The sequence below is a fragment of the Sturnus vulgaris genome, unplaced genomic scaffold (assembly GCF_052056855.1).
Source record: "Sturnus vulgaris isolate bStuVul1 unplaced genomic scaffold, bStuVul1.hap1 Scaffold_157, whole genome shotgun sequence".
NCBI classification, from domain to species: domain Eukaryota; kingdom Metazoa; phylum Chordata; class Aves; order Passeriformes; family Sturnidae; genus Sturnus; species Sturnus vulgaris.
This window is the reverse complement of record NW_028276074.1, coordinates 5,463,804-5,483,018: the sequence shown is the minus strand read 5'-3', so window position 1 is coordinate 5,483,018 and position 19,215 is coordinate 5,463,804. Positions and strand designations below refer to the sequence as shown.

At 49.7% G+C, this 19,215-nt stretch overlaps 1 long non-coding RNA gene across 1 annotated transcript; it reads left to right on the top strand.

Moving 5' to 3' along the window:
* The first annotated feature begins 1,633 nt into the window (after positions 1-1,633).
* On the top strand, positions 1,634-2,643 carry LOC148218852 (uncharacterized). Its single transcript, XR_015800070.1, has 2 exons — positions 1,634-2,247; positions 2,528-2,643. It is a non-coding gene; the product is annotated as an uncharacterized LOC148218852 (long non-coding RNA).
* The last annotated feature ends 16,572 nt before the right edge of the window (positions 2,644-19,215 follow it).

The following is a 19,215-nucleotide window of genomic DNA, read 5'->3' as shown; positions in this document are numbered from 1 at the left end:
GAGCTGGTGCTGCTGTGGATGGTGTCGTGCCCTGGCTTCCGCGGCGTCGTGCGGCTCCTGGACTGGTTTGAGCTGCCCGACGGCTTCGCGCTGGTCATGGAGCGTCCGGAGCGCTGTCGGGACCTGTGGCACTTGCTGGACGCGGGGGGGTTCCTGCCAGAGCCCGTGGCGCGGGGGCTGTTCCGCCAGGTGCTGCAGGCCGTGCGGCACTGCACCAGCCGCGGCGTCCTGCACCGCGACATCAAGGCCGAGAACATCCTCGTTGACCTGGCCACGGGCGAGGCAAAGCTCATTGACTTTGGCTGCGGAACCTTCCTCCAGGACACGTTCTACACCCACATGGCAGGTGAGCCCAAAGCCAGGGCCCAGCTGGGCAGCGGAGGTTCTCCCCTTTGCTGGCACAGGGGAAGAAGGAGGGAGGGAGGGAGGGGGAATCCTTCTTCAGCCAGCTGCAGCCAAGTTGTTTTTTGGCGGGGGCAGGGGCTGGCTGTGTTTGAGCTGGCTGGGAGGGAGGGAGGGAGCAGCATCGGCCTGATGAGCTGTGCCCGTGTCCCAGAGGAACGCCGCAGTACAACCCGCCAGAGTGGATCCTCTTCGGCTGCTACCATGGCCAGCCAGCCACCATCTGGTCCCTGGGCATCCTGCTCTATGACCTGGTGTGCGGGCACCTTCCTTTCAAAACCCCTGAGGACATCATCTGGGGACAGTTCTTCTTGCCACCCCAGGTGTCTCAAGGTGGGGGTATGTTTTCAAGGCAAGGGAGCAAGAATGGGCTTGGGAGATGGCAGCTGGCACATAAGCGTCCTGCTCCTGCAGCTAGGGAGGAGGTTGATCTCCTGGGCTTAGCTGGAGGAGGTGGCATGTGTGCTGCTCTGCTCCAAAAGGGAGGATGGATGGGAAGCTTTGGGTGCAGCCCCCAGCACTCCTAGTGTGGGGTGGGCATTGTGGAATCTGGGAGAGCCTGGACAGGAGCTGACCAGGGGTTTTTGGTTTCTCTCTGCAGAGTGCCAGCACCTGATCAGGTGGTGTTTATCCATGGACCCTGCAGACAGGCCATGCCTAGAAGACCTTTTTGAGCATTCCTGGCTGCAGAACCCCCAGCTGGCCCAGGAGACAGCAGAGATCCATCCCTCTGCACAGTAGGATCCAGGAGCCCAGCAAGTTCCAGCTCTCATGTCTCATGGCGCTCAAAGCAAACCCCAGAGCGTTTCCCTGTGGCCGTGGCACGGAGCAGAGAGCGCGGCCGAGGAGACGCTTCCGTGGGTCCCCGGCGAGTTGTGGAGGGAGCAGCTCAGGGCTCCCCGTCCTATTGGAGAAGTGGTGGCACAGTGCAGTGAAGTTGCCACAGACTGGACAAGGGGAAACATCCCCCTGCAGCTCAATGGCATCGTGATGTCTCCACAAGCCGAGGCACAGCTGGCGTGTTCTTCTGGAGCACGACGCGGAGCCGGAGAACACCATCCTCGAGCTGGCCGCTGGCGGGGCAAAGCCCACGGGCTTTGGTTGTGGCCCCTTCCTGGAGGACAGGACAGGCTCTGTGCCCCGACGAAATCAAGATGAGTCCCCAGCCGGTGCAGGGGCGGGGGGATGCTCGTGCTCCCAGGCATGCCAGGGCTCGGCCTGGCCACGTGCCGGAGGTTCCCCGCTCGGCGGCAATGGGGAATATTCATCTTTGCGCCGCCCGCCCAGCTGCTTTTTGGCGGGACAGGGGACGGATGTTGTGGAAGGGGAGCCGGCTCCTGGCCTCGCCTACAGCTTCTGCCAGCCAGCCTGGTGTGGGCTGGGGTGGGGACAGCCTGCCTGACAAAAGCATCCATCCATGAGGATGAGGGACAGCAGAGGGGGGTGGGTTCCAAAGCCATGCCCCAGCTGGTCTGCTTTTCAGGCCCTTGAGGAAGGGGTGGACTTACAGGCAGGAAAGGTGGGGTTTTTCCCCACCTGGGGAGAGGTTTAATTCTTGCATGGAGTGGTCAGACCCTCCCCAGGCCCATGAAACATTGATAACCTTTGGTGGTTTTTCTTCTTTCTAGGTCTCATTTTGAATTGACTTTCATGCAGTTGTTCTTTGTTTTTTCCAGGAAGATTGCACCTTGTGCCCAGACCGGGTGGGGAAACGCCGGCACTGGACGCACTCCACGGAGGTGCCGGCGCTACCCGGGGCAGCCACGGTGTGCAGGGACATCCCCTTCAAGAAGGACGAGGACCTTGTGTGGGATCAGCTCCTCTCCTGGCAGCAGCTCTGCAGAGGTGGGTACCCAGCTCCACAGCACAGGTGGCACAGGGGCAGATGGGAGTGGGCACACGAGAATCTCGCTCTTGCAGCTGCTGAGGAGGTTGCTGTGCCGTGCTTAAGCAGAAGAGGTGGAGCGTGGCCTGCCCTGCTGCTCTCCTCTAAAAATGAGAGAATGGGTTGGGAGGTTTGGGCTCTGGGCACAGCCAGCAGCCTGGCCCACGCACATGCCCTGGTGGGACAGGGGGGACAGGAGCCTTCTGTGACTGACCGTGGCTTTCTGGCTTCTCTCCCCAGGCTCCCAGCACCTCATGCCATGAAAACGGCACCACTGGGCCTGCCCATCTGGGAGGGCTGGAGGGCGGCAGGTGTTCATTTGCTGACAAAAATAAATCTTTATCTTGTTACCATCATCGGCGTGTTTCTTTCCTCCTTTTCCGAGCTTTTGGCCTCCCTTCTTCCACGGAAATCTTTTTCTGTCCTTCCTCTTGGTGGGATTTGGGTTGGGGGGTTAAGCAACGTGAAAAATTCAACAGCAGCTCCTGTTGCCAACTGCAGCAGCCCCTTCAAGAACCCTGAGCTTCCAGCAAGGTCTGAGTGTGCCTTGCAAAAGGGAGTGGTTTGCAGGGCTGGAGCTGTCACCCCTCTGCAGAAGCTGGGAGGAAATCACAAGTGGCAAAATGCCATTTTGGCTCCAACACTGCCCAAATTCTTCATCCTTCCCCCTTCCATGCAATTGATCAAAGTACCCAGGGAAAACAGCTCAATGTCCTCCAAGAGCCCATTTTGACATGGAAGTTGACAAGTTCAATGTTGGTCATATGCCTTTTTCTGGGCACCAGATGTTACCCCCTCCATCAGCATGCAGGCATCCTGCCTTGCTCCTGCTCCCAGAAACAGCAGCCGCACCCCTCCCTATGGCCTGGTGCCCTGCCCTCTTTGCCAGCCCTCCCCACACCCTCTCACTGTTCCCTGAACTGCCCAGGAAGGAAAAGCCACTTGGCATGGCAGACTGTGTGGCCTGCCTGAGGATTCCAAAGCCACACCAATTTCCAAATAACTTCTGGGACTAGCACATCCTCAATTGAGGATTTGACCTGGATATCCTGCTCTCCCTTCACTCCCCTGTTCCCCACAAACAAGAAGAAGGCTTGTACTAGAAGAAAACTGTTTATGTTTTTAAATAGAACTTATTTTTCAAACCTTGTTCCACAGGGTTTTCATTCTTTTTTTGCAAAGATACAGTAATATCTGAACAAGCTCTGCATATATATATAAAATATATGTGTGTGCATATATTTATAAACTTAAACAATTCTGCAACCTTGTGTCATTTACAGCATCCCTTCCTGCCTCCTAACAGAGAAGAAAACTCCAACCAAGGGCAAAAATGCAGCCCCTCTCAACCAGAGGAACTGAACCACATCCATCTGTGGCTGGAGAGCATCCCACCAGCTCCAGCTGGGAGGCTTGAACTTGAGTGTAAATGCATCTTCTTAGAGCATTTCTAGACACTGGCCATTGCTAGACAGGGCTGTGCTGGGACACATGCCACCCTCCCCTGTGCCCATCCCTTGGGGAGGGCACACCAAGCACAAGGAGCAGCCCTTGAACAGGTGGCAAGTGGTCCTCACTGTGCAGGTGGGCTGTGACTTTCTAACTCAAATACCTACAGGCAGAACTGGAGAACAAGGGAAAAAGGCAAGGAGATGCCTTTCTGAGAGAGGTGGCCACAGTAACACAGACCAGCTGCCCAGAGCATGTTCCTGCATATTCAAGAGTCACTGAGCAAGAAACCTCTCAGAGGAAATGTTTTGTTCCATCTGAGAAACATGAACACAAACTGGTTGAGACAAAGTAGAGGCAGAGGTCCAAGGTGGCAGGCTGGGTGACAGAACACTTCTACTGATAGCTATCATTATCATTAAAGTAAGAATCACAATCTGAATCATTATCAATCATAAAGTTGTCTTCATCAAGGTCATCATCATAGTCTTCCTGCCACTGTGGATCACACTCCTCATCTTCAGCCTCCTTGCCACCTTCATCTGTGTTGGGGCAGTCACACAGGATGTTAAGGTTTTGCCTGTTGAGAAGGAGAGCACAAGAGCAGAGCCTCTGCTGTGAGCACCAGCCACCACCCAGCCCCACAACACCCCACTGTCATGGTCTCAGCATCTCCAACCAAAGAAACTCAACAGAGTCCAGGGAGAGCAACTTCCATAACTGAGTCTGCCAGTGTTGGAGCTTTCTGGATCAGAGCTGCATACAAGCACAGGTTTTGCTGCTTTCCCATCACCACTATGTCACTTCAATTGCTACTTCAAGCCACAAAACAGGATACAAATAATCAGTGTCTGTCATTCACTCTTTTGTGTGTCAGTGAGCACAGGAGAAAACTCTGCTCACCTGCTTTTTGTCTGCACTCACTCACCTTCCCCTGTTACCCCACTAAGAAAACTCACCCTGTACATGCAAGGGCTGAAGCAGGCACATTTGGGAGTTTCAACTTTCTCTGAACAGCATCTCCTCAAGTCTGGAGCCCAACATGGAAATCCTGTTAGCAGGAAAGAGCAGCCAAAAGAGACAGAGAAACAAGATGTAATTTGGGGTGCAAACCCCTCCCCTGCACACACACTATCCTGACTCTATCCCCCCAGCTGATCAAGTCCTTTAGTTTGCCCACAGTCAAATGAGACCAGAGCAAGACAAGGCACGAGCAGCCACGTGGCCTCCACCTGTGTGGAGTGCCAGAGAATTGCCAAGAGAGGCTCCTTGATCTGCTGCACCAACTCCAAACCCACGTGGAAGTGCTCTGCTTTCAGGAGCTGAAGAGAGGTGCCTGAGTCCTGGTACTGCAGCAGGCTTTCCTCTGCAATTCAAGGCCAACAAAGTCCTGCTGCATCTACACTCTTGAGCAGAGACCAAGTCCTTCTTGGCCCTGATTGTGAAGCCAGCCATAGCTGCTTAGATCTCCTGTGCACATGCAGCCCTCTTTCAGAACACAACGTGTTGCTCTTGTACTGCATCAATCTCCACTGGCAGCCAAACTGCTCCAATGGACTTCCTCAGAAACGACATCAAGAAGGCAAAAATGGACTGGCAGAAGTGAGGCCAGCTGGCTGTTGGTATATATGCTATTGCCCCACGACAGAGCTGCTGCTCTTTGACTACAGCTGGAAATGCTAGTCATGACTCCAAAGAGGCTGCAGGACTTAGCCAGAAGGATGTGCAGAGCATTAGTGAGCAGCTCCAGGTTCTCAGTCTGCTGTTCCACAATATCTATTTTAAGAAGTTAAATGGTTATATGTGAAACCAGAAGGTACTAAATTCACCAAACCGCTCCTGAACATAAGCACTGCAGCTTTTGGTACGTGGAACACATCACCACCTAAGAAAGCCAAATTTATTAAGCTAAGTAAAAACCCCATCCAAATTAAATTTCTGCTGTCAATGTCATCTTGCATGCAAAAGATCCCTTGCAGGTAAGATAACAGAGAACAAGCTGCATGTTTGTGCTTTAAATTTTTTCTTCAAATTAATAAAAAAGAAACGGGGAATTGTCACAGTGCAAGCTGGCTTGTACAGGGCAGTTAATTTGGTCACATATGGGAGAAACAGCCTGACCTGATAGACAGGCCTCCAAGGAACAGAGATAGGACAGAACTGGAGATAGACAAGGATTTGATCCAATGAGTCCCCACTAAGCTGCAAGAGCTATTGGGCAGAGAGCTGAGCAGCCTGAACTTTCACCAACCACAAGGGGACACTCAGGAACATGAAGAAATGTATTTAAGGTGAAGTCAGAACAATAAAGGGCTTTTCGTCACATGGATCATAGAGTGCTGTGTCTCTGTCTCAGGTTCAGTGCCAGTCAACATTACACAGCTGCATTACCCTGAAGACTAGAAGGCATTTGAAGGAAGACAAAGAGCTCCTGAGGGCTTTCTGTATTTTAATGGTGGATTTGGGGCTGAGTCCAGGACCCTCAGGCACTGAGAGAAGGTTGAAGAAGCTGCTCAAGGAATCAGAAGCAAAACTCCAAGTCCCTTGGAGCATCACTGGCCCCACTGAGGGCAGGGAGTGCCAAAGGCTCCCCAGGGAGTGGTGAGAGCAGATCCTTGAGGGCAGGATTGCAGGAGCCCGAGGCTGTGAGCAGGGAACTGCAATGCTGAGCAAGGCCTGGGCTGGCTGGAGGAAGCAGAAAGGCCAAGGCCTGAGCCCAGGCCTGGCCCAGCAGGGCCTGTCCCTCACAGGGGGCTCGGGGCTGTTGCTGGGGCAGTGGGATGGCAGGGGCAGCAAGGACAAATGTCATCAAGCTGTGTGACACTCCAGATGCTCATGGAACCAAGGGCCAGTGTGACACAGCAGGGCCTGATGGAAACAAGAGGCCATGGTGAGCCTGCAGGGCTGGAACACCCCAGAACACTGAAATGCTGGGGGTAACCAAAAGTTCCTTTAGTCAAGTTTGGTGCACAGGAGAAACCCAAGACAGATATTCTCAACATGGCCAGGTGCAAAGAAGATTCTTGATAGGAAACGACCCACAAGGATCATCCAGTCCAACTCCTAAGTGAATGGCCCACACAGGGATTGAACCCAAAACCTTGGTGATACCAGCTCTAACCAATTGAGTTAAGAGGTCCATATGACACAAAATTTTGCTGGTGAAATACAGACAATCAAGGAACATGGACAAAACATTCCATGCAACATCCAACTCAACATAAAAATCATATGATAGCATTAATTTCCTTGACATATACCGTTGAACTGAAAAACCTTGAACACTGAAGATAATAAGTTACCCCAAAGTATTTCAGTTAAGTAGGATTACGAGAAGAAGAAAAAGAGAACAACAGAAGATGCATGGAGAGATACACATATAGGTACCAACAGCTCGGGTTCCAGCGTGGCTCACAGGAGAACCCCAGCAGAAGGCAGGATCCACACGATGGGCTGCCCTCGTGCGCCGGCTTTTAACCCCCTGGGCCTTCATGGGCCCCGCCCCTTGGGAGGGACTTCCAGTTGTTTGCTCAATCAGAGTCAGGGCAGGCACCAGCTGCTATTGTGTGATTGATTGACAGCTCAGCCAATCAGAGCTGGGTTAGCATTGCCCCTGCTGTGTGATTGATTGAGAGCTCGGCCAATCAGAGCTGGGTTAGCATTGCCCCTGCTGTGTGATTGATTGACAGCTCGGCCAATCAGAGCTGGGTTAGCATTGCCCCTGCTGTGTGATTGATTGACAGCTCGGCCAATCAGAGCTGGGTTAGCATTGCCCCTGCTCTGTGATTGGCAGCTGTGCCAGGCCATGGCTGGGGGCGGGGCTCTGTCCCACCACAAACCAAGGCCTGACCTGGCCCTGGCCCCACACGGGCATTCCGAGCATCCCAAGGTGCCTGGGACATCGATCTCATCCAGCCTGCGACCATGGTGACACTGTGGAACCTCATGGAACCATGGGTCAGTTGTGACAATGTGGACACCATGGTGACACTGTGGTGTTTGATGGAACCAAGGGGCCATTGTGACACTCTGGTGCCTCATGGAATCAACGAGACCATTGTGGAATTTGAGGGACCCAAGGAACCAAGGGTTCATGGTGATCTTGTGGAGCCTGTAGTGTCACAGAGGAGCCATTGTGACACAGTGAGGGCGCATGGAGCCAATGGGCCATTGTGACACATCAGGGCTGTGTGGATCCATGAAAACATTGTGACAATGTGAGGCCTCATGGAAGCACAGGGCCATTGTGACACTGCAGCAGCACGGGGAACATTGTGACACTGCAGGGCCTCATGGAACCAAGGGAACATGGGGACACTGTGGGGTCCCATGAAATGAAGGGGACATGGAAGAGTTCTGGCTGGCTGGGCCTCCTGGTGATTTCTGGCAGGCCTGGCTGACCCTGGCATGTCGAGGGCTGCCTCTCACCTGCCCCTGAAGCACTGGGGCTCTGGGCTTTCCTTCCTATGGGAGAGAAGTGTCCTTCTCCTCTAGCTGTTCATGGCCAAAATTGGGATGCCTCCTCCAAATTTCCCAATATACAAAGATTGTTCCCAGATGAAATCTGCCAGGACTAACAGGACTAACTAACTGATCTATCTGGCTTGGCCACCCAAGGGCCACCTCTCATCTGCTTTTGAAACACTGGGACCGTGTGCTTTTCTTTCTTATGGGAAAGAAACATCCATCTTGACCAGGTGCCCATGGCCAAAATTGGGAATCTCCCTCCAGAATTCCTGATATCCAAGGATTGCTCCCAGACAAAATCTGCCATGACTGACAAGTCTGGCTGGCCTTGGCTTCCTCAGGGCCAGCTCTCATCTGCCTTTGAAACACTGAGGCTCTGTACTTTCCTAATGAAAAGAAAATAATAATAATAATTTCCTTCTTCCTGGCCAGATGCCCATGGCCAGTATTGAGATTCCACCTCCAAAGTGTCCTATGTCCATGGATAGCCCCTAGATGAAAGCTGCCAGGACAGACAGGTCTGGCTGCCCTTGGCCTCTTGGGGGCTGCCTCTCACCTGCTTTCCAAACACTGGGCCTTGGTGCTCTCCTTGTAATGGGGAAGAACCATCCTTTTTCTAAAGGTGTCTGTGGTCAAAATTGAGATGCCTCCCCCAAATCCCATATATCCAAGGATTCTTCCATGACAAAAACTTCCAGGGCAAACAGGTGTGGCTGGTTTGGCCTCCCAGGAGCCACCTCTCTCCTCTTCTGCCTTTGAAACACTTGGGCTTTGTGTGTTCCTTCCTATGGAAAAGAACCACCCTTATCTACACAGAAATGGCTAAAATTGGTATTCCATCTCCAAAACTCCCTATATCCAAGCGTTGTTTTCAGACAAAAGGATGGAGAGGTCTGGCTGGCCTGGGCATCTGATGGCTGCCTTTCGTCTTCCCCTCAAACACCAGTGTTCTGTGCTTTCCTTCCTATGCAAAAGAACCATCCTTCTCCTCCGAGTGTCCATGTCTGAAACCTGGATTCTGCCTCTAAAATTCTGTATACCCAAGAGTTGCTCCCAGGCAAAACTTGCCAGTACTGTCAAGTCTGTCTGGCCTTGGCCTCTGGGGATCATCTCACATCTGGCCCTGAAACACTGGGGCTCTGTTCTTTCCTTCCTATAGAAAAGAATTGGCCTTCTTGTCCAGGGACCAAGACCAAAATTGGCATTTGGCCTCCCAAATTCCATATATTCAAAGATTGCTCCAAAACAAAAAGTAGCCCAGACGTAGAGGTGTGGCTTGCCCTGTCCTCTGGTGATTTGCTTAGACTATGAGCAGATCATCTTCAACTGCAAAGACCTCAGAGAAGACACAAAGATCTCCTGAGGTGGGGTTTGGAGGCTACAAGCACCTGACCACTATACAGGGACAAAGAAGCTCTGTGCTCATTGGGGTGGAAAGAACAAGAGATGAGAGCCATGCCAGTGTTTAAAGAGTGGTTTCAGAGACAGTGGATCCTTTTGACATAGTGGAAAACAGCCAGAGAAAGAAAGAATTAATGCCAGCTGGAAAGCCAGGGAGGTCCAGACTGGAAAAAAGGAGAAAGAAATTTCCTTCCTAGGGCAGAGGTGCGGTGCCAGACATCCCTCAGAAGGAGTCTGGAGCAGCTCAAGGCTTTGTGTGTCCAGGCAGAGGCAGGCAGGAGGCAGAGCTGTCAGCAAAGGAAGGGGCCAGCGAGGTGGGGCAGCCGGGGGATGACGACAGCCTGCAGGGACAGAGGCGCAGGGCATGGACACCGTAGGACAGCCTGGGCTGCAGAGGCCACAGGGATGGGCAGCAGCTGAAGGGCCCTGACAGAGCCAACTCCTGCAGCACTTGGGCCATGCAGGCTGGCCCTGGGCCTGAGGCCAGCAGGGGACAAGTGAGCCTTGCTGTGCTGGGGCCTCATTGCCTCCTTGTCCCTGCTCAGCAGCCTGGCAGGGGCCGCCCCATGGTGCTGCCCTTGGCATTGCACATGGCCAGAGCCCAGTGGCCCGGGAAGAGCCCTGAGCAATGAGGGAGGGACAGGATCTGCCTTGCCAGGGGCTGGGGCTCAGCCCTTGGCCCTTGGCATTCCTGAAACACACCCAGGTGTGCTCAGCATCAGAGACACCTTTCCCTTGTTTGTCCCCACCTGTCATCAGTGCCACAGGTTTTTTCATTTTACTGGAACCTGGGGACACTTTCTCAGTCATATCCCTCAGTGGAATCCATTAAAACTTCTATAAATTTTGGAGTTTGAATCTGCCTCTGAATTCTTGAGACGTTGTCCTTCAGCTCCCTCTCAGGGACTGATGTCCAGGGACTCAGCATTGTTGGAAAATCCCAGCTCTACAGAGACAGGGCAACTGAGTGGCTTTTACATTATTTTCTTCCATTATCAGTCTCCTTGAAGGGTGAAACTTCAGAGATGTAAAACTCCATGCCATTCTATCAGAAGCCAAGTTATTTCCTCGTTATAAAACCTTAGAAATATTTTTAAGCATATTAAGTTTTGCCACACAATGGTGCTAATAATTCTAACAACAATATCCTATTATTTTACAATACATGGTCTTGCCACAATGCAACTTTCACAGTTCTAATTCTCCAAAATATCTGATCTTTTTGCAAGGCCATTGTTTGAAACTTCTTTCTAGTTCAATCTCTCTCTACAATGTCTTCTCTATTCCATGGCCTTTCTAAGTCAGCACACCTTATCTCAGAGTTTGCATCCAGATGTACAAGACTGTGTGAGCTTTCAGTCAGGCTTTGAGAATCCTTTATAAATCCATTTCTCACAAATATCAATCACAGAATGCTGCAATCACCTCTGCTCTGAAGAGAACAGTAGTAAAATACATACTTGAAAATTGGAAAGGATATTTCTTAGAAGCTCTTTGTCCTATTTCTCCATAACTGGAGTTGAAAAACTTCCGAATGAATGGCACCAAACCAGAGGGAAATCAAGGCAGAACCGTGGTTTGAATTTCAAGAATTCAGTCAGAATCAAACTCTAAATTTTCTGATACTGTTCATGGGTCCCACTGAGGGACACGACTGAGAAAGTGTCCCCAGGTTCCAGTGAGAGCAGGAAATTGGAGGCAGAGATGACAGGTGGTGTGGGAAATGCAGGCACAGAGAGCTCTCAGGGCCTTGTGCATACAGGCTCAGAGATAGAGAGGGATCCAAGGTTTGACCTAAGACCTTGGAGAAATCTTGGACAATCAGAACATTAACAGTAAAATAGACAAAAAACAAGAATATAAGTTTGTAGTTGAAGTAGAAATATATTTTAAGCAAACAGAAATCTGTGTTATGTAAGAAAAGAAGTATGATAAGTTATATAGCAAAAATTTTAAAGTTTAGCAGTAGAACCTCTTATATACTTAACTGTAATTTTAAGATGCATCAATGTAGGTTGGTGAAGTGTTTTATGATTGGTTGTAAAAAGGACACATTGCGGCAAAGCCATGAGAAGCAAAGAAATTAATGATTGGTGTAAAAGGGTGCTAGCAAACTTCACAGAAGTATTTGATTGGCTAAAAACCTAACATTGAGCATTGTAACCAAGAATTAGGCAGGTTCTGATATTATGACTTTGGAGAGAACACCTTTAATATCTCACTTTCTATGAGACTGACACCATGAGGCCATAAGCCATCTTTTACAGTATCCCTCAGTTGCCCCGTCCTTTGTAATAATAATATCCTGATAGGCATTTTTTGGACATCAAAGCTGCCAATTAAAGTCAATATGGATTTAAGGACATCTGGTCTATCCATTAAAATCAATGGGGATTTTGAGGAAATTTGGGGAAATTTGGGGGAAATGTTGGGCTGAATTCTGGGAATTTCCATTCCAGGATCACAGTGCTGATGCTCTGGAAGTCCTGGATGAATTCCTGGAAGCCAATTCTGAAACCCTGATCCCACACCTGCGGCCTGTGCTGGAGCTGTGCCTCCAGGAAAGCCCAAAAATCTCCATTTTCAGCCCAAAAACTGGGAATAGCACACCTCAAATTTGAATTTTAGCACAAAAGATTTGGTGACATCAGGTCTAGCCATTGAAGTCAAAGGGGATCAAGGCTCACCAGATGTACACCACTGAAGTCATTGGGGGATTTTGGGACACCAGGTCTATCCATTAATAGGGCTTGATTGGGAAGGGTTACTGGTTAAACTGGGAGCACTGGGAGCACTGGGAGTACTGGGAGCGGCTAAGAGAAGGCACTGGGGTTACTGGGAGCATTGGGACGTAACTGGGACCACTGGAAGTGATAAATAAAAATAAATGGGGATAAACAGGATACCAGAGCTACCCTATTGAAATCAACGGTAATGTAGGGACACCAGGTCTACCCAATCAAAGCAACGATTTTTAGGACAGTAGTTTTAGGGGGCCCCAGGGGTTTAGGGTGATCCAGGTGTCCAGTGGGGACCCAGGTATATCCAGATGATTTTTGAGGTGATATTTCTGGGGATACCCAGGGGTACTCAGGTGGTTTTGGAGGGGATCCAGGTGATTTTGGGGGGGTACCCAGGTGATTTTTGGGGCACCCAGGTGATTTTTGGGGGTACCCAAGTGTACTCAGGTGATTTTTCTGGATATCCAGGTGATGTTTGGGGCACCCAAGTGTGCCAACTCACCATGATGGGCTGGGAAATGATGTTGGCTACCATTACATCCTCTGAGTTGACATGGATACAGACGACCCTTGGCAGCTGTGGGGCTGTCAGGGGGCACCCCAACATTCAGGGCGCACCCCAAAACTCCAGGTGAGGGCCCCAGGGGTGGGAGGGAGCCCCGAGTTGCCTTGGGAGAGGATGCAGTGCAGGTACACCCAGGCACCTTGGTCTGTGGGGTCAGTGTAGATGGTGTTCTGCACCAGCTCCAGCTCTGGGGTGAGCAAAGGGGGCACCCAAAATCTCAGGGGGGCAGCGAGGTCACCCAAATTGACGCTTGTAAAAATTTTATAACCTACAACGAAAGTTATAGGTATGTATTTTATTCAGCACTGAGGTGCATGAGGGATAGCTCCTCCAAAAACATGCACACCTTCAGCAACCTGAGCCTCTCTTTTTATTCTCTACAAACTGGGAAAACACAATAAACCTAATACATATTCATTTCCTAACCCCATCTGTCCCTGCTTCATATTAAAATTAGCTCCACACCTCTTTGCCACTGCACACTGCTCCATGTTGGTCACTCTGCTGGTCATCTGGGGGTCCTTGGGATGAAGTAAACAGTCTTCCTCTCAGTTGAACTTTTCACCTCACTTTCTTTGAGCATGCATATTAGTCTTTGGCCATTTTCCACCCCTTGATACCAGATTTTGCTGGCTCAGGTATCTAAGGAATCTCCCTTATCTGGAAGGGGCCTTGCTCTTCCATCCTGTTTGTGAATTCTTGCCCCTCTATCTTTTTGTAGCCTTGCCCTGTCCTCCTGTTCTTGCAAAGACAGAGAATTTTAAGTACTCATAGAATGATGTCAGCCTTCTTCCAGTTAAAGCATCCTCCTGTATTTTTACCCTTAACTCTTTAATTTTAATTTTAATTCCCCCTGTTTCAGTGTCACAATGGCTCCTTGGTTCTATGGGCCCCACAGCTTCATCCTTGACCCTTGGTTCCACAGGGGTCCTGAGTTTCACAAAGGTCCCTCTGATTCCATGAGTCACCAGAGTGTCACAATGGTCTCTTTGGTTCCATGAGGTTCCAGAGTGTCTCCATGGCATCCTTGGATCTGCTGCATTCCTTGTCACAACTGACCCTTGGTTCCATAGTCACCATGGTCGCTGTCAGAGGCTGGATGAGATCAATGTCCCAGACACCTGGGGATGAGCTGTCAATCAGTCACACAGTGGGGTGGTGCTGACCCAGGCTCTGATTGCCCCAGCAATCACAAGTCCCACCTGGGGGAGGCCCACGAAGGCCCAGGGGCTTAAAACACGGAGCAGGCGCTCAGCCCATGGTCCATACCCTGCCTTCTCCTGGGGTCTGTGTCTCACCCACACTGGAACCCCAGGGGCTGGGAGCCATGTGTGTGTCTTTCTAGAGCTTCTGTTTTTCTGTGTCTCTTTCATTCTAATGCTTTTTATATGGAAGAGTTTTGGGCACCTCAACAATCTAAATGTTTAGAGGTTTCTAGCTTAAATGGGCAAAGTTAATGACGTTCCTGCTATAATAAGTGTTTTATATGGACTAGGATGTTTTGTTAAATCCTTTTCCAAAGTTCCTTGATTTTCTATACTTTGCCAGTAAAATTTTATGTCATTTTGACCTCTAGAAAATCCACATTCAGGTGTGCTCAGCATCAGAGACACCTTTCCCTTGTTTGTCCCCACCTCTCATCAGTGTCACCAGTGTTTTGCTCTAACTGGAACCTGGGGACACTTTCTCAGTTGTGTCCCTCGGTGAAATAAATTAAAACTTCAAGAAGCTTTGGAGTCTGAATATGATTTTGAGTTCTTGAGAAGTTTTTTTCAGCTCCCTCTCAGGGACTGATATCCAGGGACTCAGCAGTGTTGGAAAATCCCAGCTCTACAGAGATGGGGCAACTGAGAGGGATTTTGAAAAGATTTTATTTGATTGTTAGTCTCCTTGAAGGAGGAAACATAAGAGATGTAAAACTCAATGTCATTCTATCCAAAGCGAAGTTATTTCCTGGTTACAATATTTTATAAATGTTTTTCAGCCTATTAGCTTTTGCCACACAATGGTGCTAATAATTCTAACACCAATCACATTGTATTTTACTCCACAATTTTACTCCACGTAGTCTTGCCACAATACATCTTTCACAGTTCTAATTCTCCAAAATATCTGATCTTCTTGCAAGGCCATTGTTTGAAACTTCTTTCTAGTTCAATCTCTCTCTCAGCAATGTCTTCTCTATTCCAGGGCCATTCTGAGTCAGCACACCTTATCTCAGAGTTTGCATCCAGATGTACAAGACTGTGTGAGCTTTCAGTCAGGCTTTGAGAATCCTTTATAAACCCATTTCTCACAAATATCAGTCACAGAATGCTGCAGTCACCTCTACTCTAAAGACAACAGTAATAAAATACACCCTTGAAAATTGAAATTGATATTTCTAAGTAGGTCTTTGTCATATTTCTCCATAACTGGAGTTGAAAAAGTTCCAAATGAATGGCACCAGACCAGAAGGAAATCAAGGCAGAACTGTTGTTTTCTAGGAAACCTCTGAAGAATTTGGACAGAATCAAACTCCAAAGTGTCTGATACTGCTCATGGGTCTCACTGAGGGACACAACTGAGAAAGTGTCCCCAGGTTCCAGTGAGAGCAGGAAATTGGAGGCAGAGATGACAGGTGGTGTGGGAAATGCAGGCACAGAGAGCTCTCAGGGCCTTGTGCATACAGGCTCAGAGATTGAGATGGATCCAAGGTTTGACCTAAGATCTTGGAGAAATCTTGCACAATCAGAGTATTAAAAGTAAAATAGATCTAAAACAAGATAAGTTTGTAGATTAAATAGAAATATGTTTTAAGCAAACAGAAATATGCATTCTGTAAGCAAAGCAGTATGTTAAGTAAGATAGTAAAAGTTGTAAAGCTTAGCAATAGAACTTGTTATAAAGTTAGTTAGAAGTTTAAGATATATCAGTGTAGGTTTGTGAAGTGTTATAGGATTGGTTGAAAAACGATGAATTGTGGCAAAGCCATGAGAAGGAAAGCAATTAATGATTGGTGTAAAAGGATGCTGGCAAACTCCACAGAAGTATTTGACTGGATAAAACTAACATAAAGCGTTGTAACTAAGAATGAGGCAGGTTCTGATATTATGGTGTTGGATGTAACACCTTTAATGTCTCACCCTTCTATGAGACTGACAACGAGGCCACAAACCATCTTTTACAACGTCTCTCAGTTGCCTCATCTCTTGCAATATCAATCTCCCAATACACATTTTTTTGGCATCAGACATGACTAATGAAATCAATAGGGCCTTATGGACACCAGGTGTATCCCATTAAAGTCAAGAGGGATTTAGATACACCTGGTCTATCCATTAAAATCAATGGGATTTTGAGGAAATTTGGCCTTAACATAAGGAAATTTGAGTAAATTTGGAGGAAATCTTGGGCTGAATTCTGGGAATTTCCACTCCAGGATCACAGTGCCAGTGCTCTGGATGTCCTGGATGAATTCCTGGAGGCCAATCCCGAATCCCTGATCCTTCACCTGCTGTCCATGCTGGAGCTGTGCCCCCAGGTAAGCCCAAAAATGTCCATTTTCAGCCTGAAAGCTGGGAATTCCAAGCCCAAAATTGGGATTTTTAGCAGCAAAAAGTTTTGGGACATCAGCTCTGCCCACTGAAGTCAAAGGGGATTGAAGGACACCAGGTCTACCCCTGTGAAGTCACTAAGGGTTTTTAAGGACACCAGGTCTACCCAATGATAGGGCTTGATTGGGAAGAGTTACTGTTTAAACTGGGAGCACTGGGAAGGGCTAAGGACGGACACTGGGGTTACTAAGAGCACTGAAAAAAGTGGGACCACTGGGAGGAATTTATAGAGATAAATGGAGATAAACAGGACTCCAGAGCTAACCCATTGAAATTAATAATAATTTAGGGACAGCAGGTCTAGCCTTTCAAAGCAATAAGGTTTAGAGGCACCAGGTCTACCGAATCAAAGCAATGAGGATGTTTGAGACACTAGTTTTTGGGGGGCCCAGGGGTTTTTGGTGATCCAGGTGTGCAAGGGCTACCCAGGTGTATCCAGGTGATTTCTGGGGGTACCCAGGTGATTGTTGGGCATGCCCAGGTGTACTCAGGTGATTTCTGGGGGGGATCCATGTGATTTTGGGCAGTATCCAGGTGTACCCAGATAATTTTTGGGGATATCCAGGTGACTTTTTTGGGGCACCCAAGTGCCCTGACTCAGCCTGACAGGCCAGGAGAAGATGATGGCCAGTGTCCTTTCAGTCGATGTCGACACAGGTGACCCTTGGCAGCTGCAGGGCTCTCACAGGGCACTCCAACATTCAGGGGGTACCCCAAAATTCCAGGTGAGGACATCGGGGTGGGAGGGAGCCCTGAGTTATCGCGGGAGAGGAAGCAGAGGAGGTACAGCCAGGTGCTTTGATGCATGGGGTTGGTGAAGATGGTATTCTGCAGCAGCTCCAGCTCTCGGGTGGGCAAAGGAGGCACCCCAAAATCTCAGGGGGACAGAGGGAGAAATCCCAATATCTTGATGAGGGCACCCAGGTATCCAGGAGTTGAGGTCTACGTATTAAATTCAGTGGGGATTTAGGAACACCAGGTCTACCCATTCAATGCAACAAAAGACACCATCTAACACTTTAGGCGAGGGACGGGCTGGAAAATTTTGGGAATCTCACAAAATTGTGGAAGTTGTTTTGGGGAATCCCTCACCTTCCTTCAGCCTTCCAGGGGACAGTGCCCTTGCCGTAGTTCCTGGTGGGCATCAGCAGCCCCAGGCAGTGTTGCCAGGCCAAGAAGTTGGAGAAGCTGTGGCTCAGCAAGGCCCTGGTGAAGGCCAGCTCGGTCTTGAGGTCCTGCCTGGCCACAAGTGCCTACCAGTGTTCCCAGGTGTGGACTGGGAAGACACCAGTATAAGCCAGTAAGCACTGGGAGCCACTCCTGATCTCCTGAGGCCTGTGGCAGCAGCTCCCAGTATAAACCAGTAAGGCCTCATACACCCAAGCCCATTCCCAGTGTGGTCCTGGGGCTCCCAGGTTTATACTGGGAGGGCACCAGTATAAACCAGTAAGCACTGGGAGCCACCCCTGAGCCCCTGAGCCCTTGGTGACAGCTCCCAGTATAAACCAGTAAGAACAACCTGAAGTCACTCCCAGTAGGTCCCAAGTTCCATCCCAGTATAAACCAGTAAGGCCAGCATCCCCAGAAGTTGATCCCAGTGGAGCGCCAAGCATCCCCAATACCCCTCCCAGTATAATCCGGTACACTCCAGTTTAACCCAGTAAAATCCAGAAGATCTCTGTATAACCCAGTACAAACCACTACAATCCAGTCACCCCCAGCACCCCATCCCAGTACAAACCAGTATAACCCAGTATAAGGCACAGTCGGCCACTAGGTCCTCCCAGCCAGCAGGGGGCACTCATACACCCCTGCTCCCTTTCCCAGTGGAACCCAGTACAAACCAGTAACACCCCAGCACCCCATCCCAGTATAAACCAGTATAACCCAGTACAACCAGTACACACAGTGTTAGGTCCTCCTGGAAACTCACACACCCACTCTCAGTATAACCCAGTACTACCCAGTGATCCCAGCCTCGTCCCAGCACAAACCAGTACAAACCAGTACAAGCCACTCACAGTTGCAGGGGTCGGCCACCAGGAGGTGCTCGCACAGGGCCAGGTCCTCCCGGCCAGCAGGGGGAGCTGCAGTGCCCATTGTGACCCGACAGAACCAAGGAAACCCCTGTGACACTGTGGGGCCCCACGGAACCAAGAGTCCATTGTGAGACACCTGGGCCACGTGGAGCCAAGGAACCATTGTGACACTGGGGAAACTCATGGGACCAAGGGTCCACTGTGACATTGTGGGGCCTCATGGAACCTGTGAGCCATTGTGACACTGCACGGCCTTGTGGAACCAAGGAGACCACGGTGACACTGTGGGGCCACCTGGAACCAAGAGTCCATTGTGACACTCTGGAACTACAGAGACCATTGTTGAGAGTATGGAACCTCGAGGAGCCAAAAGTCCATTGTGATAGAACATGGCCTCATGGAACCAAAAAGAGCATTGTGACACTGTGGGACACCATGGACCCAAATCTCCATTGTGACAGTGCAGAACCTCATGGAACCAAGGGGCCTTTGTGACACTGCAAGGCCTCAGGGAACCAAGGAGTCCAAAGGACTCAAACATTTTTTGCAGGGTTCTGCCTTGGGGAAGGGGAAGCTGCTTGGTGGCACCTTGGCTTTAGCGCACACTAATAGAAGGTGTCTGTTTTCAATGGGGACATTATGAGTTGTAGATTGCTTCAAAACAAAAAAA